Source organism: Anomaloglossus baeobatrachus, chromosome 3 (genome assembly GCF_048569485.1).
Source record: "Anomaloglossus baeobatrachus isolate aAnoBae1 chromosome 3, aAnoBae1.hap1, whole genome shotgun sequence".
NCBI classification, from domain to species: Eukaryota; Metazoa; Chordata; class Amphibia; order Anura; family Aromobatidae; genus Anomaloglossus; species Anomaloglossus baeobatrachus.
In genome coordinates, this window is record NC_134355.1 from 46,862,907 (window position 1) to 46,876,085 (window position 13,179).

The 13,179-nt window shown below is 44.3% G+C and overlaps 1 protein-coding gene across 3 annotated transcripts in view; it reads left to right on the plus strand.

Annotated features, from left to right (window-relative positions):
• TRERF1 (transcriptional regulating factor 1) overlaps nucleotides 1-13,179 on the plus strand; it is a 210,576-nt gene that overhangs the window by 96,573 nt on the left and 100,824 nt on the right. Inside the window, exon 1 of one of the 3 annotated variants that reach the window (XM_075339177.1) lies at nucleotides 3,869-4,104. The exons of the other annotated variants lie outside the window; for them this stretch is intronic. The gene's annotated coding sequence lies outside the window, so the exon portion shown is untranslated. Of the gene's footprint in view, nucleotides 1-3,868; nucleotides 4,105-13,179 lie in introns of those variants that run through there. 3 annotated transcript variants of the gene reach the window in all.

Below are 13,179 nucleotides of genomic sequence, written 5' to 3' on the forward strand. Positions count from 1 at the left end.
TTAAAAGGTCTGGGGTTGATTACAGGTGTGTGGTTTTGCATTTGGAAGCTGTTGCTGTGACCAGACAACATGCGGTCTAAGGAACTCTCAATTGAGGTGAAGCAGAACATCCTGAGGCTGAAAAAAAAGAAAAAATCCATCAGAGAGATAGCAGACATGCTTGGAGTAGCAAAATCAATAGTCGGGTACATTCTGAGAAAAAAGGAATTGACTGGTGAGCTTGGAAACTCAAAAAGGCCTGGGCGTCCACGGATGACAACAGTGGTGGATGATCGACGCATACTTTCTTTGGTGAAGAAGAACCCGTTCACAACATCAACTGAAGTCCAGAACACTCTGTGAAGTAGGTGTATCTGTCTCTAAGTCAACAGTAAAGAGAAGACTCCATGAAAATAAATACAAAGGGTTCACATCTAGATGCAAACCATTCATCAATTCCAAAAATAGACAGGCCAGAGTTAAATTTGCTGAAAAACACCTCATGAAGCCAGCTCAGTTCTGGAAAAGTATTCTATGGACAGATGAGACCAAGATCAACCTGTACCAGAATGATGGGAAGAAAAAAGTTTGGAGAAGAAAGGAAACGGCACGTGATCCAAGGCACACCACATCCTCTGTAAAACATGGTGGAGGCAACGTGATGGCATGGGCATGCATGGCTTTCAATGGCACTGGGTCACTTGTGTTTATTGATGACATAACAGCAGACAAGAGTAGCCGGATGAATTCTGAAGTGTACCGGGATATACTTTAAGCCCAGATTCAGCCAAATGCCGCAAAGTTGATCGGACGGCGCTTCATAGTACAGATGGACAATGACCCCAAGCATACAGCCAAAGCTACCCAGGAGTTCATGAGTGCAAAAAAGTGGAACATTCTGCAATGGCCAAGTCAATCACCAGATCTTAACCCAATTGAGCATGCATTTCACTTGCTCAAATCCAGACTTAAGACGGAAAGACCCACAAACAAGCAAGACCTGAAGGCTGCGGCTGTAAAGGCCTGGCAAAGCATTAAGAAGGAGGAAACCCAGCGTTTGGTGATGTCCATGGGTTCCAGACTTAAGGCAGTGATTGCCTCCAAAGGATTCGCAACAAAATATTGAAACTAAAAATTTTTTTTTGGGTTTGGTTTATTTGTCCAATTACTTTTGACCTCCTAAAATGTGGAGTGTTTGTAAAGAAATGTGACAATTCCTACAATTTCTATCAGATATTTTTGTTCAAACCTTCAAATTAAACGTTACAATCTGCACTTGAATTCTGTTGTAGAGATTTCATTTCAAATCCAATCTGGTGGTATGCAGAGCCCAACTCGCGAAAATTGTGTCACTGTCCAAATATTTCTGGACCTAATTGTACATAAAGTTCCATCTACAGCTTCGTGGTCCATATAGGAGCCTAATATTGCACTTCCCCTGATTATGTATACTTTTACTTTATATATTAGTTTTCTTCACCAGTTACACTTCCTTTTTTCACCCTCCTCCCCCACTTTGTTTCTCTCTTACTGACCTAATTTATTTATTACACGTTGCGACTTGATGTTTGGTCTCATTTAATGTAAACTTACATAAGTGTCAAGTAAGGTCAAGAGGACGGGCAAGGAACACAAATATTAAAGGGATTACATACCATTACAAAAAAAAAATATCCCCATCTATGTGTTTGTGTGTGTGTCGGATCAAAACCTGTAATGCTAGTCTACAAGTCCATGAAAAAAAATTGGACAACACTTGATTGACATTGGAACGCGGTGGAAAAGGTGGAGAAACCTTTTCTTCTTTTTTTTTTTTTTTTTTTTTTTACTCCATGTATGATAAAAAACTAATGACACTCAGACCAAATTCTGATCAAAGTCTGATCCCCAAAAAATCAATCTGATCAAACATTAACCCCCAAAAGTAGTCTATTTTCTTGCACATGTAAAAAAAACACGTCTGAATGAGGCCCGAGTATACAGTGTTCCCCCGAAAATAAGACATCCCCTGAAAATAAGGCCTAGTCATGGTTCCATAATGAAGTGTCCATGCAGCTAAAAAAAGTTAAAGAATACTGCAGGGCACTTCATTATAGACAGCGGGCACCCACAAAAGAGAGAAGGCAGAAGAGAAAAGACCTCTCCAGACGCCGGCCAGGAGCAGTGGACTGCATCATGGACCTGTGGTGGCACGCACACCCACACACATCAGGTCACACAGACGCATCAGATCGCACACCCACACTCACCACATCCAGCGATATCGATTGCTTCTCGGTGGCGTAAGGACCTGTGACACTGTGCAGTGGAGCTCCAGGACCTGCCTGTGGAATGCAAGGAGGACACAGCGGTGGAACGCATCATAGAGACAAGAGAGCAGAGTGCTGTCCGAAAGGAAGTGGTATCACCAGATGTGGTGAGTGTGTGCGCGCGCACAATGGTATGTGTGATCTGATGTGAGAGTGTGTGCGTGTGTGTGGCTCTAAATTTTCTCCTTCTCTCGCCAATATCTTCATGTCTTGGTGGGAGGAGGAGTATATTTTTTCTGAAAAAAATCCCTTTATTTCTAATATTTTTATTTTTTTGAGATATATAGATGACGTGATAGTGATCTGGGATGGAACAACTGGTAGCATAAAAAATTTCGTGGAGTATCTAAACAACAATCCCTGCAACATAAAATTCACTTTTCAATTCAATAAAATAACTATTCCGTTTTTGGATGTAAGTCTCAGTGCAGACTTAGAGAATGAAACAGTGGCATGTGATATTTATAGAAAACCTACAGCAGGGAATGCTCTCCTCTATGCTACCAGTTGCCATCCCCGACACGTCACCAATAATATCCCAACGGGAGAATTCATAAGGGCCAGACGCACGTGCACATCATCCAATGCATATGAAAATCAATGCAAAATCATAGAGGGACGTTTTAAGAGAAGAGGTTATTCATCTAAAATTATCAGTGCAGCCAGGGAAAAATCAGATGAAAAAACTAGGGAACAGTATTTGCAAACGAAAAAAACATCTCCCTTTAATTCAAAGGACTGTTCACTTATAGTTTTTTCTACTGATTATAGCAACGATTTCCATAGCATTGTTAGTGTCATAAAGAAATACTTACCAATTCTGTATGTGGATGACACTCTAAGAACCATCCTTAAAAACGGTGTAAAATTCGTTTCCAAACGTAATAAAACTATAGCAAACATGGTTGCCCCTAGCAACCACCAAAATAAAAATGCTAAAAATAAAAATACTCAGGAAAGTTGGTTGCCCACTGTTGGCTCCTATAAGTGTGGACAGAAAAATTGTGGACTTTGCAAGTTCATGACAGGCACTACTAAAGTAGTTTCAAGTGTGTCTGAACAAGAATTTAAAATCCGCACAATGATAAATTGCGGCACAAGTGGTGTGATATATGTTGTGACTTGTACACATTGCCATATCCAGTATGTGGGATCCACAACACGTGCACTAAGAAGACGCATATGTCAGCATGTTTATGATGTCAGTCACACTACCACTCGCACTTTGTCTGCGGTATCCAGACATTTTCAGAGCCAACATGCGGGCAACCTGGATTCTTTGAAAGTTGTTGCAGCTGAAAAGATTGTTTTACCAAAGAGAGGTGGCGATATGGGGGAAACTTTATTGCGTAGAGAGGCTAAATGGATGTATTTACTAAAAACAAGAATGCCGCATGGCATGAATGTGAAAAATGAGATTGCCAATGTCCTCTAACTTTAATTTTTTTTTTTTTTTTTTTTCACTCTCCCCTTGCCTCTCTGTGTGAAACCTGTGAAACATGTGTATTTCACTCGACTTGATTGTTTTCCTACTTCCTGTTCTAAACCTTTATAGTAACATGTCATTCTTGCTTAGTGTTATCTAGACTAAGGACATATACGTCCGAAACGCGTCCTCCCTTTTTACATCTGCTATGATGCGTTTTTAATGCAACCATGGAACATGGAATTTTAATGAAATTTTGAATAAAATCTGATGTTTTAAATTTCTGGAACTGGATGCTGGATTATCTCCTCCCTGCAATTCGTGGTAGTAAGGTCTAACTACCAAAAGTCCGTGCACCGTTCTTGGCTGATACTCTAATCTCCTGAAAGGGTGAGCTGGTTTTTGTCTTCTCTTTGCTGTGTGCGTGTGTGTGTCTATGTAATCTGATGTGTGAGTGTCGGCCAGAAGTTGTGGAGGATGGTGTGCAGCATACCTGCTGGGAGCGCCCACCGGAGATCACAGGAGGACCTGGGAGCAATGCAGACGTCCGGGGTCTGGTATGACAATCAAGGGAAAGGGATCTGCATTTTTTGGGAGGGGTAAACTTACTCCCAACCATGTCTCCCTGACAATAAGCCATCCCCAAAAATAAGACCTAGTGCTTTTTTCTGGGCAAAAAAAAATAATATAAGACCGTGTCTTATTTTTAGGGAAACACTGTAGGTGTTTCTTTTCCTTATTTGCATCTTAAGAGTTATAACTTTTCTTTTCCATTGGAACAACAGTATGAGCACGTGTTTTTTTAAAATTTTATTTTATAACTTTTTATTGAAGTGATCAAGTTATATAGTAACAAGATTTCTGATCTATCTGTTAGACTCTAGGTAGGAACAAAAGTTCTACACAAACATGTATACAATAATATTGCAAGATATATTCATAATATGAGGTACAGAACAATTTAAATGCCTGAGGGTATGTGCAAATGTTGAGTGTGTGTGAAATACACTTCTTCTATGCCTCTCGAAACCAAAATTAATAAAAAAAATTTACGAGCGCTCGAGAAATCAATACAGCACACAGCTTAGCATGGTGTATTCGAAGAATTCTCCTTTATTAGCACATGTGACCAGTTTCTATAGGGTCACAGACAAAGAACAAGGTCCCTCTGAACTATACACCAATAGGAACAATAGGGACGTGTACAGAAATGTGAAACTTCACCACCAGTGTTATTTGATCACCATGACGTCTGAGTTCAGCAGAGGATGTGATAAGGAGAAATTCCACAGTTTTCGGAAATCTTTCATGACAGCAAATGTCTGCTGAAATCTCAAATCAAGCATTACTGAATGCTAGCAAGGAGGTAAGTAGTAGTAGGAGTAGTAAGAGGAGGTGCACATCCGAGTGTTTATGTTTATTACACAAGCCTTTTATATAGCAGTAATGGATTAATCTTTTAGTAAAATTCCTAAGCATGCCATTGGCTATATTAAAGCATATGCAGAAAACCTGTGACGTTTATCCATTTTTTTTGGAATTTCCCCCTCCAGCCCCTCCTGTGCTCCAACTCGATATCTTACAGAATTTTTGGCACGTAGCAACTCAGCCATAGACATGGACTTGCGCAGATAGCCAGTCTTTATCAACATCTGCATTCTGTTCCTTTGTATCAGTCTTCAGCTGTTGACCTTGGTATACACATTCTTGCTTTCCTGATATGCAGCCGTAATCACAAAGCAGGCCCTCTCTTCTTTCTCATATAAAAAAAAGAAAGTTTGGTTATAGAAATGTATATAGAAAAAAATATATATTCTTACAGTAAAAAGCATATTGAAAAATATTTTGTATTCTCACTGATGGATAGCACAGGAACAAAATGATTTCTGTTCTCTCACATTGAGTGTTTGCAACAGGTTTTTCTGCATCAAAATACACTGCAAAAAAAAAACCAGAGAATTGACAGGTAGTAGATTTGAAAAGATTTAAGACCACGAGGGTCGAAACGCGTTAACATTGACTGCTTCCCCTGACTATGATCATGGATTTTATGAATTTGTAATAAACAGAAAATTATATGTAAATACCGGAATATTTTCTTCTGTGGATTTATTATTATTGCCCATTTGTGGCTGATAGGCTTGCCAGTGTCCCTGCTAAAGAAATACAAGAGCAGGATCTCAGGCAATTAATGGTGAATGTTGTTGTTTTTTTTTGTTTGTTTGTTTTTGGGTTTTTTTTTTTTGTAACTGTGGTTTGAAAGGAATCTTTGGTTCAAATCTGCAAGGAAAAATTCAGCAGTATATGCTTGAGATTCAAAAAGATCACTCATTTTGCTGATATTGTAAAACACTGGGGTCTTTCTTCCATGATAAAAAACAAAACAGAAAAAGAAAATACACAACACATGAACATGTTTTAAATCCGTCAGGTCCGTCAATGCGACGCAACGACGTATCCGTATTTTTTTAATGTCAACTAACGGCTGTTATTTCACAGGATTCCGTTCACAGGAATCCTATGAAAAAACTGATCCGTCGCGTCCGTTACATCCACTGTGCATCCGTTTTTTGATGGATCCGTCGTAATCCATTTGTGTTTGGGACAGCCCAATGCTCAGTAGAGCGTGACTGATTACAGCGGAATCCAGCACCATACACATCCATTATAGCTCTTGATGGATTGCGACGGAATCCTACGGAGTGCGTTTTTTTGCCGCTCCGAAAAACGTTAAATTCAGCGTTGCTCCCGCCTGACGGTCAGTCAGTAAACGACTGATCCGTCAGGCGACCAATGCAACGCAGGGTCATCAGTCACAACCCGTCGCTAATAGAAGTCTATGGGGAAAAATGGATTTCTGCAAAATATTTTGCAGGATACCGTAATTTCTCAAGGCGACGGATTGTGACTAATGCAAAACAACAAAAGTGTGAATGTAGCCTTACGAATTTATGTAGCAGATATCTAAGGCTAGGTTCACATTTCTGTTTTTTTGCATCAGTCACATGCATTGCTAGACGCTTGTGACAAGAATTGGAATTCATTGTCATGATAAAGCGAATTCCGTTGTAAAACAAGAGAGCGAGAACGATCAGCTGATCATTCACAATAGCCGGCCGCCGGGTTTTGTAAGCGATCAACTGATCTCCCTGACGCCGGCTTTTGAGAGCGATCAACTGATCTCCCGGCCGCCGACTTTTGAGAGCAATCAGCTGATTGCCCAGCGGCCGGCTTCTATGAACGATCAGCTGATCGGCCGGCTATTGTGAACGATCAGCTGATCGCTCTCAAAAGCCAGCGGCCGGGAGATCAGCTGATCGCTCTCAAAAGCCGGCGGCCGGGAGATCAGCTGATCGCTCTCAAAAGCCGGCGGCCGGGAGATCAGCTGATCGCTCTCAAAAGCCGGCGGCCGGGAGATCAGCTGATCGCTCTCAAAAGCCGGCGGCCGGGAGATCAGCTGATCGCTCTCAAAAGCCGGCGGCCGGGATATCAGCTGATCGCTCTCAAAAGCCGGCGGCCGGGAGATCAGCTGATCGCTCTCTAAAGCCGGCAGCCGGGAGATCAGCTGATCGCTCTCAAAAGCCAGCGGCTGTGAGATCAGCTGATTGTTCGGCCGCCGAGAGAGAGACACGTTCATTTGAATGATTAAACACAAGATTTGAGCACGCGCAGTGAAAACATAAGGATTCCGCTGCTCAAAAAACGTTACATGCTGCGTTCCTGCCGCCCGACGGTCAGTCGTTCCACGACTGATCAGTCGAGTGGCGGATGCAACGCAGCGTCATCGGTCACAATCTGCCACTCATACAAGTCTATGGGAAACAACGGAATCCGCCAAACGGATTGCGTTGTTTATCAGAGCGGCGGATTGTGACTGATCATATACAATGGAAATGTGAACCTAGCTTAAGCTGTAAACAATGGAATTAAAAACCAGTTGGCTCCGAAGAACGAAGAAGATTAATGGCAAAGTTACTTGTTGTTATAAGCACTTTGCAATTTTCCCTATTTAAGCAGTGGAGACAAAACTTTTTATTTAAAATTCCATGAAATCGGGTGTATGAAATGGGTTTCCTATACTAGACAATAATTCTAAAGCAAAATTATGATTAGGGTGTATGGGTAAAAGTATAAGTACAGGGATCTGATTTCCAGTAAAAGAACGCTCTCCTCTGGGAAATGCACACTTTCACAATAAATGAATACCTTTATGATTCATAAAACCCAACCCTTATATCTGCATCTGCTCTGGCAGAAACTTCAACAACCTCCGAACACTTAATGGTCAAAATTGTATCTGAGTATTGGGGGCCTCATTGCCCGGCACAGGGTCCGCTCTTGATTTTCTAAACTGGAAGTAAAAAGCATGGTCTGTGGATGCTGTGGGCAGCAAGATCGAGGCTTTGATCCCTAAAAGATAGAATATTGCATTGCTTATCTATCAATTGGTACAATCCATATGATTTTCCAAATATGTGGTTTAAATTAAAAGAAGTTTAACAGTAAAATATAATTAAAGGGGCGGTCTATCTGAAAGCCAGTGGGGTAGACATTATCGCAGTAGAGCACGCCTATCAGGTTCTTGATGAGAGAGTGTTAATAATTAAATACTGGTGCCCCAACAAAGACAACTCCCCACATACAGTTTTAGGGGTACTTTGCACGTTGCGACATCGCTACTGCGATATCGTCGGGGTCAAATCGAAAGTGACGCACATCCGGCGCCGGTAACGACGTCGCAACGTGTAAAGCCTAGATGCGCCGATAAACGATTGCAAAAGCGTCGTAAACGGTGATCTGTGTAGTGTCGGTCATTTTCATAATGTCGCACCAATAGGAGATACGATGTTGTTCCTCGTTCCAGCAGGCAGCACACATCGCTGTGTGTGAAGCCGCAGGAGCGAGGAACATCTCCTTATCTGCCTCCATCGGCTATGCGGAAGGAAGGAGGTGGGCGGGATGTTTACGTCTCATTCATCTCCGCCCCTCCGCTTCTATTGGCCGCCTGCCGTGTGACGTCGCTGTGACGCCGCACGACCTGCCCCCTTAGGAAGGAGGCGGGTCGCCGGCCAGAGTGACGTCACAGGGCAGGTAAGTGCGTGTGAAGCTGCCGTAGCGATAATGTACGGCAGCTATCACAAGATATCGCATGTGCGACGGGGGCGGGGACTATCGCGCTCGGCATCGCTAGCCGATGCTAGCGATGTCGCAACAGTCAAAGTACCCCTTAGCCCCTTTAATGGGTTATCCAGTACTTTTTGGGGTTTTTTTTACAATGTGCCTAAGAACAGGCGGGTAACTGCTACCTACCTATCTGCTGGGCACAGTACCGTTCTTCGCTCACAGACCAATCCTGACAGCGATTTAGCTGCTTCCAGTGTCACATCGATAGAGGGGTTGCTTCTTTTCCGCTCTGCTTTGTTGATGGGGCGTAACTGCCAATGTCGTGCTGATTGACAACTGGCTCCACACTGCCTAACTGTGGGGAGCTGACTATCAATCAGTATAACTCCCAGCAATGATCCCCCATCGACAGATCAGCCTGGAGGAGGAGGAGCTGCTCTGTTGACACAGAGCAGCTGAATCGCTGGTAGGAGCAGCCAATGACCTGTCATGCAAAGTACGGGGAAGTACCAAGCGAGGGGCGAAAGGTAAGTGAAGGGGACCCCTATACCAAGGGAAGGGGAAGATGGTGACCCCTGACCAAACCTACTGCTTGTCCTTAGGGTCACTCACCACCCTAGATAGGTTCCACACCTATGGACTAAGCCAGATACCTGACCCTTGGTATCCCTAGTGCTGGACCCTAAATAGGGAACGGGAGGGATGAGCTCTTCATCACCCCCACTAAACGCTAAAGGAAGACACAAGGGGGGTCACATGGGGGAAAATGCATGAACTACTTATCGACAGATGACTCAGGCAGAAGTTCAGCAAAGCTTCAGCAACGATACCACAGATGAGTACAAGCCACCTGCTTGCAACCAGAGCTAGAATGAACAGCAACCAGAGCTAGAATGAACGGAATAATATCACCAGCACAAGTCGAGGGAAGATGGGACTATATAAGCATAAGGGGAATACTGATAATAAGCAGCTGGACAGAATAGCCTCCTGGGTCCTAAAGGGGAATAGATGAAAATCCAGCAGGAAAGCTACCTATACCAATGAATACCAACAACAGAAACTCAGGGAGCATTTTGCTCAGCCAAACGCTATGACCTTCTACTGCTACAAACCATATGACTGTCTGTCACCCATGACACACCAGTGACATGACCACTCAGGTAGTTGCCTCTGTTAACAATTACCTACCTGTTAGTTTTTAGGCACATAGTAAGTCCCAAATCCCTTTAAAGGGAATGTACACACTGAGGTCTCAATTCATCAAGGGGGCATATAGGAGTCAGGAACATGCCTCTCAATGGATCAGCAGTGTCTGACGAGTGGCGTGCGTCATGCCTGAAAACTTACTCTAGTCCCTAAGTTAGACGACCTGTGTTGTTACGTCCCTGCTGTAACACCATCCTGCCCCAGTTCCACCCATTGTATTAGACCTGGGTGAAACTGGCATGAAAATGCCAAAAAAACACAACATAATATTTTTGCACATCAGTGGCGCAAAATCTCTCCAATTTTTGAAACCAATTTATGCCAAAATTCTGGCAAAATTAAATTGGTGCCTGAATCTTTTTGCTAAGTTTTTGAGGAATTGAGGAGTTTCTGCTCAGTTTTTCTTCCAAAAACAATATATAAACATAGACATTTTCAGAATAAGCTGTTTGATGTGTACATGCGAAAAAAAACTATTTCTGGCTTGTATTTTGTCCAGTTCTCTCCTTTTCAGGGTCTATCTCTTTCGATTTTCAGTTGTCCCTCAGCTAGTGGGTGGAGACTGGCTGTTATGTATGATGTCTTCCATGCACAGCACACCGAGAACTGAGAGGCTTTTGGGGCTACACGACGACTTTGGGGACACTGTTTTTTATTTTATTTTTGTGTTTTTAAAATATTTCCATTGAGGAGATTTAAATTAAAAATGAAATAAAAAAATGATCAAAAAGTTGTATGCGCACCAAAATTGTACCATTAAAAAAAAAATATCTGCCGCAGAAAAAATTAAAAGCTAATAGATTCTACTATGTTTTAGTGTCCATCGTAAACATTACAGTAAAATAATGGAAAATTAGCGTTTCTGAGGTAGAGGCGCAGGAAACTAAAAGAGGAAGCATCAGTGAATGTTAGCTGGTATCCAGAAATAAACAGGATTGACCAATTTGATAAACTGTAATTCAGAACTAGAAATCGGGTTCTGATTATTAACCCTTTTAAGGCTTCTTTCACACGTCTGCGTAAAACACACGAGTTTCACGGTCTGTGGTGAAGTTGCGTATGTGTGTGCGTGTGTGTGTGTTCTACGTATGCTATTCCTGTGCTATCCATTTTACATCTGGTTAGCACATGGACAGCATGAGCTGGTATACTTGCCCGTCCCTCGCGCTGCTGTCTCCCGCGCTGCTGTTACTTCCGGGTCCGCGCTAAGTGCAGTGAATATTCATGAGACATAATGAGCGGGCCCGGAAGTAACAGCAGAGACAGAGACAGCAGTGCCGGAGACAAGTAAGGATGAAAATTCTATATTTTTATGTGACACGTTTTCTCCAGTACGTGTCACATTGATCACATCATTGTGCGGTCCATATGACACCTGTGCTGTCATAGAAAAAACGGACCTGTTTCTGTGTGGAACACACGGACACGCATGTGCTCCACACGGACACGCAGTCTGTGTCAAAACGTGGACATGTGCGCAGAACCATTGACTTGAATGAGTCTACATGTGTCCGGTACATGTGAAAACAGACGTCAAACGTACCGGAGACACGGATATGTGAAGGAGGTCTAAGGGCACGAACCTTTTTTCTTTATCGTTCCTATGGGAGACCCAGACCATGGGTGTATAGCTTCTGCCTCCGGAGGACACACACAGTACTACACTCAAAAGTGTAGCTCCTCCCTCTGAGCTTATACACCCCCTGGAGAACCAGATCTAGTCAGTTTATCGCTTTGTGTCAGGAGGCATACATCCACACATGCATTCTCATCTGATTTCTGATTTTTGGAAAGAGTTTGAAGAAAAGCGGGTCTAAGCTGGATCCCCGGCATGTCCCTTCTCACCCCACTGTGTCGGCGGTGCTGTTAAGGTTGATTCCCAGGCTGGAGCCTTACATGCCGTGCTCCTTCACCATCCCTCCTGGGCTCTGGCTTGAAGTGGGAGCCAGCACGGTTCTCCATGCTTGGCAGGAGACCGGTCTCCATCCGCAGCCCTTCAGGACCATGCTGGATCGGAGCACTCATCCCCAGGGACTTGGAACCCTGCGTCTCAGCAAGCTAAGTACCTAAGACGTTTATATATTGGGGGTCCCTGTACTTTATTGTTGTGGGAGAGTGTGCTGAGTGTATTTTGTGACATTTCCGGCGGGTTCTCTGGCTGTCGCCGGAGAACCGTGCCGATGGTGCCTGCGCGCCGGCCACACCGCTCAAATTTAGGCCCCGGCTTTGCCGGAGGCCTAGTTTCGGTTTCACTGCCCTCGCATGTCATTCATGCAGAGGGACAGCGCGGCTCCGCCCAGCGGCCGTTCTGCATAGGGGAGAGACACTCCTCATTGAGTACATGTCTCCTCCCCTATAAGTCTCTATGGCCCTCCAGATCCCGCTCCCAGAGTGAGTCCCACCCCCTCTCTTCGCTCCGGCGGCCATTTTCTCAGCGTTTTCCCTGCGATCAGCACTGGTCTGCAGCATCCCTGCTGAGGTGCTTGGGGTCCGGGCTTCGGGATCTGGAGGGCACACAACACCGCTCCAGCGGTCTGGTAAGCCACAACCTCTGGTTGTGGACCTCTGTATATACTCTCTGGGGGTCATTCTGGCAGCGCCCTCACTCCAGCAGCATGTCACACACGAGGAGCAAGGCTCCAAAGCTGTTTTCAGTATGCACTGCATGTAAGCTCCTACTGCCGGAACCGAGCACCTATCCACATTGTGATGCCTGCTCCAACTTGGCGGTGCCTCAGCCTGGAGTCTCACCCCCAGGGGTCTCTCAGGCTGCTCCGGCTCCTGTGGCTGAACCCCCGGCTTGGGTAGAATCCTTAACCAGGTCTATCTCCCAGTCTTTTGCTGACTCCATGGGACATCTGTCCAGGACTTTGCTGAGCATGCATCAGCCCCCTTCACAGGGTGCCTCTGCTGCTAGGTCTCTCTCAGGACCGGAGCTCACAGAGGATTCATCATCTGGTCCCAGACCCCGTCCTTCTAAAAAGAGACGCAGGGCTCCCTCTCCTTCCTCGTCCCGCGGCTCGGTTTCAGAGGCTGACTCGCAGGACGAGGAGGATGCCTTCACTGGGGGCTCGGAGACTACCTCCATGTGCCCCATTGGTCTGTCCGAAAGTGACTCAGATGTTAGTGATT